Here is a 16,210-nt window from a genome sequence, read left to right on the forward strand (position 1 = left end):
CTTGTTGCTAATCAGGACTTCTTGGGCTCAGGCTGGTCGATATCCCCCTGAGAAGGTGCGCCGGTTGTACACCCAGAAAACTGAGTGGCGGGGACTGGGGAGGCGATAAGTCGCAGAGACCGCGCTCGCCAAACACCTGGTGCCCTGAGCTGCTCGGACCGGGGAAGGCACAAAACGCAGGCCCAACCAAGTCTGCGCCTTTGTGGAGTACCTGAGAAACTGAACTTGAGCCGCTCAGACCTGGGAAGTGCATACAACCCAGCGCCGGCCTCGGACAGTTCCCGGCAGAGTAACCTAGAGCCTGTGCAGTGTAGACTGGGACAACACACGCGCTGTGAGCGCGGGCAAACCCAGTGTGACCGAGACGCTGCGAGCACTCCCCACAGACGCAAGAGATATTCGACTGCAGCGTTCCTCCCTTCCCAGAACAGGACTGAACAACTGAGCCTTAAAAAGTATCCACCCACCCCCTAGTATCCGGGCGGAAATTAGAAACTGAAGAGACCAGCAAACAGAAGCTAAAATAGAGGGAACCACCTTGGAAATGACAGACAGAGACGTCTAGAGGCTACTCCAAGAATAAGACCAAAAACCAGAGGCAAGAGGCTTAAGGCCGAATCCTGAGAACACCAGAGAACTCCTGACTCCAGGGAACATTAATCGATAGGAGCTCATCAAACGTCTCCATACCTACACTAAAACCAAGCACCACCCAAGGGTCAACAAGTTCCAGAGCAAGACATACCACGCAAATTCTCCAGTAACACAGGAAACTAGCCCTGAGCTTCAATATACAGGCTGCCCAACGTTACTCCAAACCCACTGACATCTCATAACTCATTACTGGACACTTCATTGCACTCCAGAGAGAAGAAATCCAGCTGCACCCACCAGAACACCGACACAAGTTTCCGTAACCAGGGAACTTTGACAAGTCACCTGTCCAACCCCACACACAGTGAGGAAACTACATAATAAAGAGATCTCCACAAACGTCCAGAAGAGGGAAAGGCCACCCCAAGCAAAGCATTATAAGCAAGATGAAGAGGCAGAGAAATACCCAGAAAGTAAAGGAACAAGATAAATGCCCACCAACACAAACAAAAGAGGAAGATATAGGGAATCTACCTGATAAAGAATTTCGAATTTTGGTGGTGAAAATGATTCAAAATCTTGAAAGCAAAATGGAATCACAGATAAATAACCTGGAGAAAAGGATTGAGAAGATGGAAGAAAGGTTTAAGAAGGACTTAGAGGAAATAAAAAAGAGTCCATATACAATGAATAATGCAATAGATGAGATCAGAAACACTCTGGAGGGCACAAACAGTAGAATAACAGAGGCAGAGGACAGGATAAGCGAGCTAGAAGATAGAATTGTAGAAATAAATGAAACAGAGAGGAAAAAAGAAAAACGAATTAAAAGAAATGAGAAAAATATTAGAGACCTCTGGGACAATGTTAAACGCTCCAACATTCGAATCATAGGAATCCCAGAAGAAGAAGACAAAAAGAAAGACCATGAAAGAATACTTGAGGAGATAATAGTTGAAAACTTCCCTAAAATAGGGAAAGAGATAATCACCCAAGTCCAAGAAACCCAGAGAGTCCCCAACAGGATAAACCCAAGGCGAAATACTCCAAGACACATATTAATCAAATTAACAAAGATCAAACACAAAGAACAAATATTAAAAGCAGCAAGGGAAAAACAGCAAATAACACACAAGGGGATTCCCATAAGGATAACAGCCGATGTTTCAACAGAAACTCTTCAGGCCAGGAGGGAATGGCAAGACATACTTAAAGTGATGAAAGAAAATAACCTACAGCCCAGACTACTGTACCAGCAAGGATCTCATTCAAATATGAAGGCGAAATCAAAAGCTTTACAGACAAGCAAAAGCTGAGAGAATTCAGCATTACCAAACCAGCTCTCCAACAAATGCTAAAGGATCTTTTGTAGACAGGAAACACAGAAAGGGTGTATAAACTCGAACCCAAGGCAATAAAGAAAATGGCTTCGGGATCGTACTTATCAATAATTACCTTAAACGTAAATGGGTTGAATGCCCCAACCAAAAGACAAAGGCTGGCTGAATGGATACAAAAACAAGATCCCCATATATGTTGTCTGCAAGAGACCCACGTCAAAACGAGGGACACATACAGACTGAAAGTGAAGGGCTGGAAAAAGATATTCCATGCAAATAGAGACCAAAAGAAAGCAGGAGTAGCAATACTCATATCAGATAAAATAGACTTTAAAACAAAGGCTGTGAAAAGAGACAAAGAAGGAAACTACATAATGATCAAAGGATCAATCCAAGATGAAGATATAACAATTATAAATATTTATGCACCCAACATAGGAGCACCGCAATATGTAAGACAATTACTAACAATTATTAATGGGGAAATTAACAATAATGCAATAATAGTGGGAGATTTTAATACCCCACTTACATCTATGGATAGATCAACTAAACAGAAAATTAACAAGGAAACACAAACTTTAAATGATACAATGGACCAGTTAGACCTAATAGATATCTATAGGATATTTCACCCCAAAACAATGAATTTCACCTTTTTCTCAAGTGCACACGGAACCTTTTCCAGGATAGATCACATCCTGGGCCATAAATCTATCCTTGGTAAATTCAAAAAAGTTGAAATCATTCCATGCATCTTTTCTGACCACAATGCAGTAAGATTAGATCTCAGTTACAGAAGAATAACTGTTAAAAATGCCAACATATGGAGGCTGAACAACACGCTGCTGAATAATGAACAAATCATAGAGGAAATCAAAAGAGAAATCAAAATATGCATAGAAATGTGTGAAAATGAAAACACAACAACCCAAAACCTCTGGGACACTGTAAAAGCAGTGCTAAGGGGGAAGTTCATAGCAATACAGGCACACCTCAAGAAACAAGAAAAAAGTCAACTAAATAACCTAACTCTACATCTAAAGAAACTAGAAAAGGAAGAAATGAAGAACCCCAGGGTCAGTAGAAGTAAAGAAATCGTAAAAATTAGGGCAGAGATAAATGCAAAAGAAACAAAAGAAACCATAGCAAAAATCAACAAAGCCAAAAGCTGGTTCTTTGAGAAGGTAAATAAAATTGACAAACCACTAGCCAGACTTATCAAGAAACAAAGGGAGAAGAACCAAATCAATAAAATTAGAAATGAAAATGGAGAGATCACAACTGACAACACAGAAATACAAAGGATTATTAGAGAATACTATCAGCAATTATATGGCAATAAAACGAATAACCTGGAAGAAATGCAAATTCCTAGAAAAGTACAACTTTCCAAAACTGAACCAGGAAGAAATAGAAAATCTGAACAGACCCATCAAAAGCACGGAACTAGAGGCTGTAATCAAGAATCTTCCAGCAAACAAAAGCCCAGGTCCAGACGGCTTCACAGCCGAATTCTACCAAAAATTTAGAGGAGAGCTAACACCTGTTCTACTCAAACTCTTCCAGAAAATAGCTGAGGAAGGGAAACTTCCAAACTCATTCTATGAGGCCACCATCACCCTAATCCCAAAACCTGGTAAAGACCCCACAAAAAAAGAAAACTACAGGCCAATATCACTGATGAACATGGATGCAAAAATCCTTAACAAAATTCTAGCAATCAGAATCCAACAACATATTAAGAAGATCATACATCATGACCAAGTGGGCTTTATCCCAGGAATGCAAGGATTCTTCAATATCCGCAAATCAATCAACGTAATACACCACATTAACAAACTGAAAAATAAAAATCATATGATTATCTCAATAGATGCAGAGAAAGCCTTTGACAAAATACAACATCCATTTATGATAAAAACCCTCCAGAAAGTGGGAATAGAAGGGACATACCTCAACATAATAAAAGCTATATATGACAAACCCACAGCAAACATTATCCTCAACGGTGAAAAACTGAAAGCATTTCCCCTAAAGTCAGGAACGAGACAAGGTGCCCACTCTCACCACTACTATTCAACATAGTTCTGGAAGTTTTGGCCACAGGAATCAGAGCAGAAAAAGACATAAAAGGAATCCAAATTGGAAAAGAAGAAGTAAAACTTTCACTGTTCGCTGATGACATGATCCTCTACACAGAAAACCCTAGAGACTCTACCAGAAAACTACTAGAGCTAATCAATGATTACAGTAATGTTGCAGGATATAAAATCAACACACAGAAATCCCTTGCATTCCTATACACTAATAATGAGAAAATAGAAAGAGAAATTAAGGAAACTATTCCATTCACTGTTGCAACGAAAAGAATTAAATACTTAGGAATATATCTACCTAAGGAAACAAAAGACTTGTACATAGAAAACTATAAAACACTACTGAAAGCAATCAAAGAGAACACTAATAGATGGAGAAATATACCATGTTCATGGATTGGAAGAATAAATATTGTAAAAATGAGTATACTACCCAAAGTAATTTATACATTCAATGCAATCCCTATCAAGCTACCAACGATATTTTTCACAGAACTAGAACAAATAATCTCACAATTTATATGGAAATACAAAAAAACCTCGAATAGCCAAAGCAATCTTGAGGAAGAAAAATGGAACTGGGGGAATTAACCTGTCGGACTTCAGGCTCTACTACAAAGCCACAATCATCAAGACAGTATGGTACTGGCATAAAGACAGAAATATAGATCAATGGAACAAAATAGAAAGCCCAGAGATAAACCCACGCACCTATGGACACCTCATCTTTGACAAAGGAGGCAAGAATATAAAATGGAGAAAAGACAGTCTCTTTAACAAGTGGTGCTGGGAAAACTGGTCAGCCACTTGTAAAAGAATGAAACTAGAACACTTCCTAACACCATACACCAAAATAAACTCAAAATGGATTAGAGAGCTAAATGTAAGACCAGAAACTATAAAACTCCTAGAGGAGAACGTAGGCAAAACACTCTCCGACATAAATCACAGCAGGATCCTCCATGACCCACCTCCCAGAATATTGGAAATAAAAGCAAAAATAAACAAATGGGACCTAATTAAAATCAAAAGCTTCTGCACAGCAAAGGAAACTATAAGTAAGGTGAAAAGACAGACTTCAGAATGGGAGAAAATAATAGCAAATGAAGCAACGGATAAAGAATTAATCTCCAAAATATACAAGCAGCTCCTGCAGCTCAATTCCAGAAAAATAAATGACCCGATCAAAAAATGGGCTAAAGAACTAAACAGACATTTCTCCAAAGAAGACATAAAGATGGCTAACAAATACATGGAAAAATGCTCAACATCCCTCATAATCAGAGAGATTCAAATCAAAACCACAATGAGATACCATTTCACACCAGTCAGAATGGCTGCTATCCAAAAGTCTACATGCAATAAATGCTGGAGAGGATGTGGAGAGAAAGCAACCCTCTTACACTGTTGGTGGGAATGCAAACTAGTACAGCCACTATGGAGAACAGTGTGGAGATTCCTCAAAAAACTGGAAATAGAACTGCCATATGATCCAGCAATCGCACTCCTGGGCATACACACCGAGGAAACCAGAATTGAAAGAGACACATGTACTCCAATGTTCATTGCAGCACTGTTTATAATAGCCAGGACATGGAAGCAACCTAGATGTCCATCTGCAGACGAATGGATAAGAAAGCTTTGGTACATATACACAATGGAGTATTATTCAGCCATTAAAAAGAATACATTTGAATCAGTTCTAATGAGGTGGATGAAACTGGAGCCTATTGTACAGAGTGAAGTAAGCCAGAAATAAAAACACCAATACAGTATACTAACGCATATATATGGAATTTAGAAAGATGCAAATGATAACCCTGTATACGAGACAGCAAAAGAGACACAGATGTATAGAACAGTCTTTGGGACTCTATGGGAGAGGGTGAGGGTGGGATGATTTGGGAGAATGGCATTGAAACACGTATGTTGTCATATGTGAAACGAATGACTAGTTCAGGGTCAATGCATGTTATAGGATATTCGGGGCTGGTATGAGGGGATGACCCAGAGGGAGGATAAAGGGAGGAGGGAGGTGGGAGGGGGGTTCAGGAGGGGGAACTTATGTAAACCCGGGGCGAATTCATGTCAATGAATGGCAAAACCAACCAATATAATATTGTAAAATAATTTGCCTCCAATAAAAAATAAATTAATAAAAAAAAAAGTTTCCAAACCAGAGATCGAACCCACATCCCCTGCAGTGGAACTAACAGGGAAGGTCCCCAGAACATATTCAATTTATCTCTTCCCACATAACAAATGTACTTCTCTTGTCCTTCAGGAATATAACCCAGACTTACTTTCTCCCAAGACCCTTACAGATGATCAACAACAAAATAAATGTCACCTCTATTGTTTCAGGTGCCAGTCAAAGAATTTACTACGTGATAAAATCTTCTGCTTTAATCCTGACAGCAACCCTCAGAGACACGTTGAGAAACTCAGGCTCAAAGAGGTGGAGAACACTTTAGGATCACAGTCAGTGAAAACAAGGATTGAATCTTGGGTGTCTGACTCCAGAGTGGTTTGTTGTTATTGTTTAGTTGCTCAGTCATGTCCGACTCTGCAGCCCCATGAACTGTAGCCCGCCAGGCTTCTCTGTCCACGGAATCCTCCAGGCAAGAATACTGGAGTGGGTTGCCATTTCCTTCTCCAGGGGATCTTCCTGACCCAGGGATCAAGTCAGCATCTCCTGCATTGGCACTGCCAAGGACTATAGTCATGTATGCGGAACACTGTGTTCTGGAGAGGAATAGTTAGATCAGCCTAGTGGCAGAGGTTACATGAAAAGCTTCCTAGAGAAGATGTCTCTTTAACTGAGACTTAACAAATCAGAATTATCCAGACGTACACATTCTATCTCACCCTGATGATCACTGGTAGAGGAGGCAGTGTGTTTTAGGACAACAAACTGGCTGTTTCAGCTGAGGAACCAAGATCTGATAGACACCAGGTACCAAAGTGAGTTGTAAGACATAAAGTGAAGATGTTTATAGGAAATGTCCAGTAATCAATTTCATAACTCCTGAGACTCCCAAGCTAGAGGAAGGCTGAAGATCTAGATTGTTAGATCTAAAAAGTGCTAGGAGGAGGTTGTAAGAGGTTTTTGTAAAGATGTTTCTTTTGGAGAAAATGTTTGTTACTTGCGATTCTGAGGGTTGGTTGAGGCTTGGCTGATTCAGTTCAGAATGGTGGTTTTTCTGGATGTGGCTGGTCTCACTCATGCTTCTGTGGTCATCTGCAGTTTGAACAGTGAAAGTCGCTCAGTGGTGTCCGACTCTTTGAGACATGTATAGTCCATGGAATTCTCCAGGCCAGAATACTGGAGTGGGTAGCCTTTCCCTTCTCTAGGGGATCTTTCCAACCCAGGGATCGAACCCAGGTCTCCCGCATTGCAGGGGGATTATTTACCAGCTGAGATACAAGGTTAGCTGATCTAAAATGGGCTCATTTGGGGAGGTTTTGAATCACACATCCCTCACCTTTCTCCTAGGATTTGCAGCCTCGTACCCAACCCCACCTTTCCTTATGTACTATTGTCTGTTGTGAATTTAGCATCATCATCACCCACTTCTAAGTCTTCCCCTCCTTGTAGTGGTCAGGCTGGAAACATTTCCAGATTTTTCTTTTCTGTGTTGTTAAAGTTTAATGTTTTCCAATGAGAACTCATGAGAAATTTAGAAGGCAGAAAAGGAGAAGGTGTTACTTTCTGGAGGTAATTACACTACAGACAGAAACAGGCATAAGTGAAGTTCACAGAAATTTCCCAGTGGACTTCTAAGAGCTGCCTGAATGGCTGCAGCAGGTTGAGACATTTGGGGAAGTTTTTCAGTATTTCTTGACATTTTCCAGCTCCTACTCATCAAACTTTTAAAACCATCTATTTTACATTTTAGGGTGAAATCTTTAGTTGTAGCTATTTTAGCCTTCAAGGACCACTCCTCTGACCTTCCTTCTCCAGCTCTTGCAATAGTTGGCTAAGCAAGCACCTTTGTTCTACTCTTCTGAGCAAATCCTTATGGAATGCTTCCACATCAAAATTATCCATCATTTATCTGAGTCTATTTTTTGGTATAGAGATGAAATTACCAGATTGATACTTTCAATTTTAGTCAGGGACATCTATTGTAGTGAAGAAAGGATGAACTCTTTAAAAATTAAAGTTTAGAAGTTCCTTATTGCTATGAAGAAACATTAAACTAAATCTTTATTTCCTACTGCATGAAAAACAACTCCATGTGTTTTAAGAACCAAAGGCAGGGAATTCCCTGGCTGCCCAGTAGTTAGGGCTCCATACTCTTACTGCCCAGGGCCAGGGTTCGATCTCTGTCAGGGAACTAAGATCCCATGAACCACGTGGTATAGCCAAAAAATAACAAGAACTAGAGGCAAAGTTTTTAATTTTTACATAAACGTCACACTATCTTTATGTACATGAGTCAGGGAAGTCCTTTTTTGCTTTTTAAAACTTCAGATATATTTCATATAAACTACACTGAATATCACACAATATACTACCAAATGCTAGAACAAAAGCCTACTGAGGCATGGATGTCCAAAGTGCTACAAAAATTGAAGCCTGTTCAATTGTTAGCAAGAGATGTACTACTGATATTCTATTATTCTATTCTGATGACCTCTAGCTCAGGTTCTTGTGCTGTATTAGCAAGGTCGGGGGCATGGGTTTTACTCTAGATGCTCAACTGCTGCTATTTTTCAAAGGCGCAGACCTCCCCTGGACTCTGGACAAAGCGTTGCACATAACAGCAGTTCATCATACTCTGTTTGTGTGTGTTCAGTTGATACTAATTGATGTTTGAGCTTGAAAGACATTGACACTGACACTGCAGTACCATATCTTTTTTTAAATTATAGATCTTACTGTTTAAATTATAGATCTTAAAAGTTTTAGGTTTACAGCAAAATTGAGTGTAAAGCTTGGAGTTCCTATATACCCCTGTCACAGCACACCCACAGCCCCCTTGACTCTCAATATCCCCCACCGGAGTGATGTTTGTGACAGTCAGTTGACCCACATACCATAACCGTTCTGTTGTAGATTATTTTGCTAAACAACTCTGCCCTGTACAAGGTAGACTGACTAATGTTGAACTCACTTATAGTGAATTGTATTAGAGGATATCACACTGGGGTATTCCTACTATTTACGCACATTCATGATGCAGACAAGAAATCTGAGTCCACCTTTCTTCAGACCCTACACTTTTTCTGATGTCACATCCCTTTCTTGTTGTCTGTAAAATACAATGGTTGCCATTTTCAAGGTGACTTTCTCAAGGAAGCACTTTAAAGTCAATAACGCAAATCATAAAATGATACATTAATAACTTTCAGTTCAGTCACTGAGTCGTGTCTGACTCTTTGTGACCCCATGAACCGCAGCATGCCAGTCCTCCCTGTCCATCACCAGCTCCCGGAGTTAACCCAAACTCATGTCCATCGAGTCAGTGATGCCATCCAGCCATCTCATTCTCTGTCGTCCCCTTCTCATCCTGCCCCCAATCCCTCCCAGCATCAGGGTCTTTTCCAACGAGTCAACTCTTCTCACGAGGTGGCCAAAGTATTGGAGTTTCCGCTTTAGCATCAGTCCTTCTAATGAACACCCAGGACTGATCTCCTTTAGAATGGACTGGTTGGATCTCCTTGCAGTCCAAGGGACTCTCAAGAGTCTTCTCCAGCACCACAGTTCAAAAGCATCAATTCTTTGGCGATCAGCTTTCTTCACAGTCCAACTCTCACATCCATACATGACCACTGGAAAAACCATAGCCTTGACTAGACAGACTTTTGTTGGCAAAGTAATATCTCTGCTTTTTAATGTTATCTAGGTTGGTCATAACTTCCCTTCCAAGAAGTAAGCGTCTTTTAATTTCATGGATGCAGTCAGCATCCACAGTGATTTTGGAGCCCCCCAAAATAAAGTCAGCCACTGTTTCCCCATCTATTTCCCATGAAGTGATGGGACCAGGTGCCATGATAGTTTTCTGAATGTTGAGCTTTAAGCCAACTTTTTCACTCTCCTCTTTCACTTTCATCAAGAGGCTTTTTAGTTCCTCTTCACTTTCTGCCATAATGGTGTCATCTACATATCTGAGGTTATTGATATTTCTCCCAGCAATCTTGATTCCAGCTTGTGCTTCTTCCAGCCCAGTGTTTCTCGTGATGTACTCTGCATATAAGTTAAATAGGCAGGGTGACAATATATAGCCTTGATGTACTCCTTTTCCTATTTGGAACTAGTCTGTTGTTCCATGTCCAGGTCTAACTGTTGCTTCCTGACCTGAATATAGGTTTCCCAAGAGGCAGGTCAGGTGGTCTGGTATTCCCATCTCTTTCAGAATGTTCCACAGTTTATTGTGATCCACACAGTCAAAGGCTTTGGCATAGTCAATAAAGCAGAAGTAGGTGTTTTTCTGGAACTCTCTTGCTTTTTCCATGATCCAGCAGATGTTGGCAATTTGATCTCTGATTCCTCTGCCTTTTCTAAAATCAGCTTGAACATCTGGAAGTTCACGGTTCACGTATTGCTAAAGCCTGGCTTAGAGAATTCTGAGCATGACTTTACCAGCCTGTGAGATGAGTGCAATTGTGTGGTAGTTTGAGCATTCTTTGACATTGGCTTTCTTGGGGATTGGAATGAAAACTGAACTTTTCCAATCCTGTGGCCGCTGCTGAGATTTCCAAATTTCCTGGCATATTATCACTTTAAAATTAAGACATGGATAGAAAGTAAGAAGCAAAAGTAGCAAGCTTCCAATAATGGACAGCATTTGCAATATATACAAATATGACAAAGGATTAATTTCAAGATTATATGAAGTCTATCTGTACTGCAATAAAAAAAGAAATAACTCAATAGAAAAGCGGGAAAAGACATAAACATTTATTTCACAGGAATAAATCTTGTGCCAGTAGGAATAATGATGGCTGCTCAAATGTTGCAGAGTGGGTTTTCTAGTGGGTAGATGGCATTTCACTATGTGGTAAATGAGGGACCAAGACCAACCATCTCTCAGGACTGCAGATACATCTGCTTCCAGACAATAGAGAAGACACACATCCTTCTTTAAAATTCCACCCAGGGAATAGCACACATTCTTTTCCACTGGGGAGGACATGCCACGGAGCCACACCTAAATTAGCAGGAAATGTGGCAACTGCCTCCTAGAGCCAGCTTCACACTTGGGAAAGAGATCATAAATTCTGGTGGACAGCTAGCCATCTCTGCCACAAACATCCCACAAGCGTACGGTAGGATGCTCTATGTCATCAGTTACCAGGAAAATAGAAAGTAAAACTACAATGAGATACAATTTTCTACTCACCAGAATTGTAAACACTTTAGAAATTTATTAGTATCAAGTATTGTTGAAGAAGTAAAATAATAGGAACTCTCATACTCAGTGGAGTTTTAAATTAGTATAACTTTAAAAAATTAATAGAGTATTTCTTAGAGTAGTTATAGGTTTAAGAAGAATTGAGCAGAAAATGTCCAGGAACTTCCCCCGCACCCTTACCTAGGCTCCCCAATTATAAACATCTTACATCCATTTGGTACATTTGTTATGAGTGAACCACCATCGATATATTTTATTAAAGTCCGTAGTTATATTTAGAATTCACTCTTTATGTTGTACAATTTTAAAATTTTTGGAAAATACATGATGACATGTATGCACTGTTATATTATCATTCAGAATAGTTTACTGCCCTAAAAATCCCCTCCCTTCTATTTATCCTTCTCCCACCTCAAACATGGACCCCTGGTAACCACTGAACTTTTTGTCTCCTCTACAGTTTGCCTTTTCCAGCATCTTATATAGTTGGAATGACTTCTTGGTACAACTATTTCAGAAAATTTAACAGTGATAATTAAGTTGAACATACACATTTACAATCCAATAATTCTTCTTCTGAGTGTATAATTTACATAATCTCTTGCTTATACACAATAAGTAATGCACAAAAATATTTGTTGCTACATTATTCATAAAAACATAATGCTGAAAATAAACAAAAAAAGCCATAGAAAATAAAACAGATAAGTGTTTCTTTTATAAGAAATTATAAAAAAAAAAGTATAGTATACAGTGTGATGATTTGAAATACATATATATTGTGAAATGATTACCAAGATTAAGATAATTAACACATCTATCACTTCCTTTAGTAATCTTTTCATTTGTATAATGATAATGCTTGTAAACTATCTTCAAAAACTTTCAAGTATGCAATACCATGTTATTAACTAGTCATCATAGTACATTTGGTCCGCTGAACTTATTCTTTTTAAAACTAAAACTTTGAACCATTTGACTTACATTACCCACTTCTCTCTATACCCAGGCCTGGTAACCACCATTCTGTTCTCTCTTCCTATGAAATCAGCATTTAATAAAAAGTTTCCATGTGTTAGTGATATCATATAGTATTTATTGTTGTCTGGTTTATCAGATTTTCACATTGTATACTTTAAATACATACAGTTACATTTGTGAAATAAAGATGGCCACAGAAAAAGAAATGTTTAAATGAAAGCTTAAAAGAAAGGGATTTTAAAAATGTAACAGGAGGTTGCTTTAAAAGTAAAATTATAACAATATTTTGAGAAGAAATTACAGACAGAATACTAGATTTCTAATTCAGTTCAGTTTAGTTCATTTCAGTCGCTCAGTCGTGTCCGACTCTCCGCGACCCCATGAATCACAGCACGCCAGGCCTCCCTATCCATCACCAACTCCCGGAGTTCACTCAAACTCATATCCACAGAGTCGGTGATGCCATCCAGCCATCTCATTCTCTGTCGTCCCCTTCTCCTCCCGCCCCCAACCTTTCCTAGCATCAGAGTCTTTTCCAGTGAGTCAACTCGTCCCATGAGGTGGCCAAAGTATTGCAGTTTCAGCTTTAGCATCAGTCCTTCCAATGAACACCCAGGATCAATCTCCCTTAGAATGGACTGGTTGGATCTCCTTGCGGTACAAGGGACTCTCAAGAGTCTTCTCCAGCACCACAGTTCAAAAGCATCAATTCTTCAGTGCTCAGCTTTCTTCACAGTCCAACTCTCACATCCATACATGACCACGGGAAAAACCATAGCCTTGACTAGACGGACCTTTGTTGGCAAAGTAATGTCTCTGCCTTTCAATATACTATCAAGGTTGGTCATAACTTTCCTTCCAAGGAGTAAGCGTCTTTTAATTTCATGGCTGCAATCAGCATCTGCAGTGATTTTGGAGCCCAAAAAAATAAAGTCTGACACTGTTTCCACTGTTTTTCCATCTATTTCCCATGAAGTGATGGGACCAGATGCCATGATCTTTGTTTTCTGAATGTTGAGCTTCAAGCCAACCTTTTCACTCTCCTCTTTCACTTTCATCAAGAGGCTTTTGAGTACCTCTTCACTTTCTGCCATAAGGGTAGTGTCATCTGCATATCTTCGGCACAGCCAAATGTAGTCCACTGGAGAAGGGAATGGCAAACCACTTCAGTATATTTGCCTTGAGAACCCCATGAACAGTAACAAAGGGCAAAATGATAGGATACTGAATGAGGAATTCCCCAGGTCGGTAGGTGCCCAGTATGCTACTGGAGCTCAGTGGAGAAATAACTATAGAAGGAATAAAGGGATGGAGCAAAATCAAAACCAATACCCAGTTGTGGATGTGACCAGTGATAGAAGCAAAGTCCGGTGCTGTAAAGAGCAATATTGCATAGGAACCTGGAATGTTAGGTCCATGAATCAAGGCAAATTGGAAGTGGTCAAACGGGAGATGGCAAGAGTGAACGTCGACATTCTAGGAATCAGTGAATTAAAATGGACTGGAATGGGTGAATTTAACTCGGATGACCATTATATCTACTACTGTGGGCAGAAATCCCTTAGAAGAAATGGAGTAGCCATCATGGTCAACAAAAGAGTCCGAAATGCAGTACTTGGATGCAATCTTAAAAATGACAGAATGATTTCTGTTCGTTTCCAAGGCAAACCATTCAATATTACAGTAATCCAGGCTTATGCCCCAACCAGTAATGCGGAAGAAGCCAAAGTTAATCAGTTCTATGAAGACCTACAAGACCTTTTAGAACTAACACCCAAAAAAGATGTCCTTTTCATTCTAGGGGACTGGAATGCAAAAGTAGGAAGTCAAGAAACACCTGGAGCAACAGGCAAATTTGGCCTTGGAGCACGGAATGAAGCAGGGCAAAGGCTAATAGAGTTTTGCCAAGAGAATGCACTGGTCATAGCAAACAGCCTCTTCCAACAACACAAGAGAAGACTCTACACATGGACATCACCAGATGGTCAACACCGAAATCAGATTGATTATATTCTTTGCAGCCAAAGATGGAGAAACTGTATACAGTTAGTGAAAACAAGACCAGGAGCTGACTGTGGCTCAGATCATGAACTCCGTATTGTGAAATTCAGACTGAAATTGAAGAAAGTAGGGAAAACCACTAGACCATTCAGATATGACCTCAATCAAATCCCTTATGATTATGCAGTGGAAGTGAGAAATAGATTTAAGGGACTACATCTGATTGATAGTGTGCCTGATGAACTCTGGACGGAGGTTCGTGACATTGTACAGGAGATAGGAACCAAGACCATCCCCATGGAAAAGAAATGCAGAAGAGCGAAATGGCTGTCTGAGGAGGCCTTACAAATAGCTGTGAAAAGAAGAGAGGCGAAAAGCAAAGGAGAAAAGGAAAGATATAAGCATCTGAATGCAGAGTTCCAAAGAATAGATAGGAGAGATAAGAAAGACTTCCTCAGTGATCAATGCAAAGAAATAGAGGAAAACAACAGAATAGGAAAAACAAGAGACCTCTTCAAGAAAATTAGAGATTCAAAGGGAACATTTCATGCAAAGATGGGCTCGATAAAGGACAGAAATGGTATGGACCTAACAGAAGCAGAAGATATTAAGAAGAGGTGGCAGGAATACACAGAAGAACTGTACAAAAAAGATCTTCACGACCAAGATAGTCACGATAACGTGATCACTGACCTAGAGCCAGACATCTTGGAATGTGAAGTCAAGTGGGCCTTAGAAAGCATCACTACGAACAAAGCTAGTGGAGGTGATGGAATTCCAGTTGAGCTATTTCAAGTCTTGAAAGATGATGCTGTGAAAGTGCTGAACTCAATATGCCAGCAGATTTGGAAAACTCAGCAGTGGCCACAGGACTGGAAGAGGTCAGTCTTCATTCCAATCCCAAAGAAAAGCAATGCCAAAGAATGCTCAAACTACCGCACAATTGCACTCATCTCACACGCTAGTAAAGTCATGCTCAAAATTCTCCAAGCCAGGCTTCAGCAGTATGTAAACCGTGAACTCCCAGATGTTCAAGCAGGTTTTAGAAAAGGCAGAGGCACCAGAGATCAAATTGCCAACATCCCCTGGATCATGGAGAAAGCAAGAGAGTTCCAGAAAAACATCTATTTCTGCTTCATTGACTATGCCAAAGCCTTTGACTGTGTCGATCACAACAAACTGTGGAAAATTCTGAAAGAGATGGGAATAACAGACCTCCTGATCTGCCTCTTGAGAAACCTGTATGCAGGTCAGGAAGCAACAGTTAGATCTGGACATGGAACAACAGACTGGTTCCAAATAGTAAAAGGTGTAAGTCAAGGTTGTATATTGTCACCTTGCTTATTTAACTTATATGCAGAGAACATCATGAGGAACGCTGGGCTGGAAGAAGCACAAGCTGGAATCAAGATTGCTGGGAGAAATATCAATAACCTCAGATATGTATATGACACGCTAGTAAAGTCATGCTCAAAATTCTCCAAGCCAGGTTTCAGCAATACGTGAACCGTGAACTTCCAGATTTCAAGCAGGTTTTAGAAAAGGCAGAGGCACCAGAGATCAAATTGCCAACATCCGCTGGATCATGGAGAAAGCAAAAGAGTTCCAGAAAAACATCTATTTCTGCTTCATTGACTATGCCAAAGCCTTTGACTGTGTGGATCACAATAAACTGTGGAACATTCTGAAAGTGATGGGAATACCAGACCTCCTGACCAGCCTCTTGAGAAACCTGTATGCAGGTCAGGAAGCAACAGTTAGAACTGGATATGGAACAACAGACTGGTTCCAAATAGGAAAAGGAGTACGTCAAGGCTGTATATTGTCACCCTGC

The sequence above is a fragment of the Moschus berezovskii genome, chromosome 11 (assembly GCF_049115385.1).
Source record: "Moschus berezovskii isolate FMDL1 chromosome 11, NW_MosBer_1.0, whole genome shotgun sequence".
NCBI lineage: Eukaryota > Metazoa > Chordata > Mammalia > Artiodactyla > Moschidae > Moschus > Moschus berezovskii.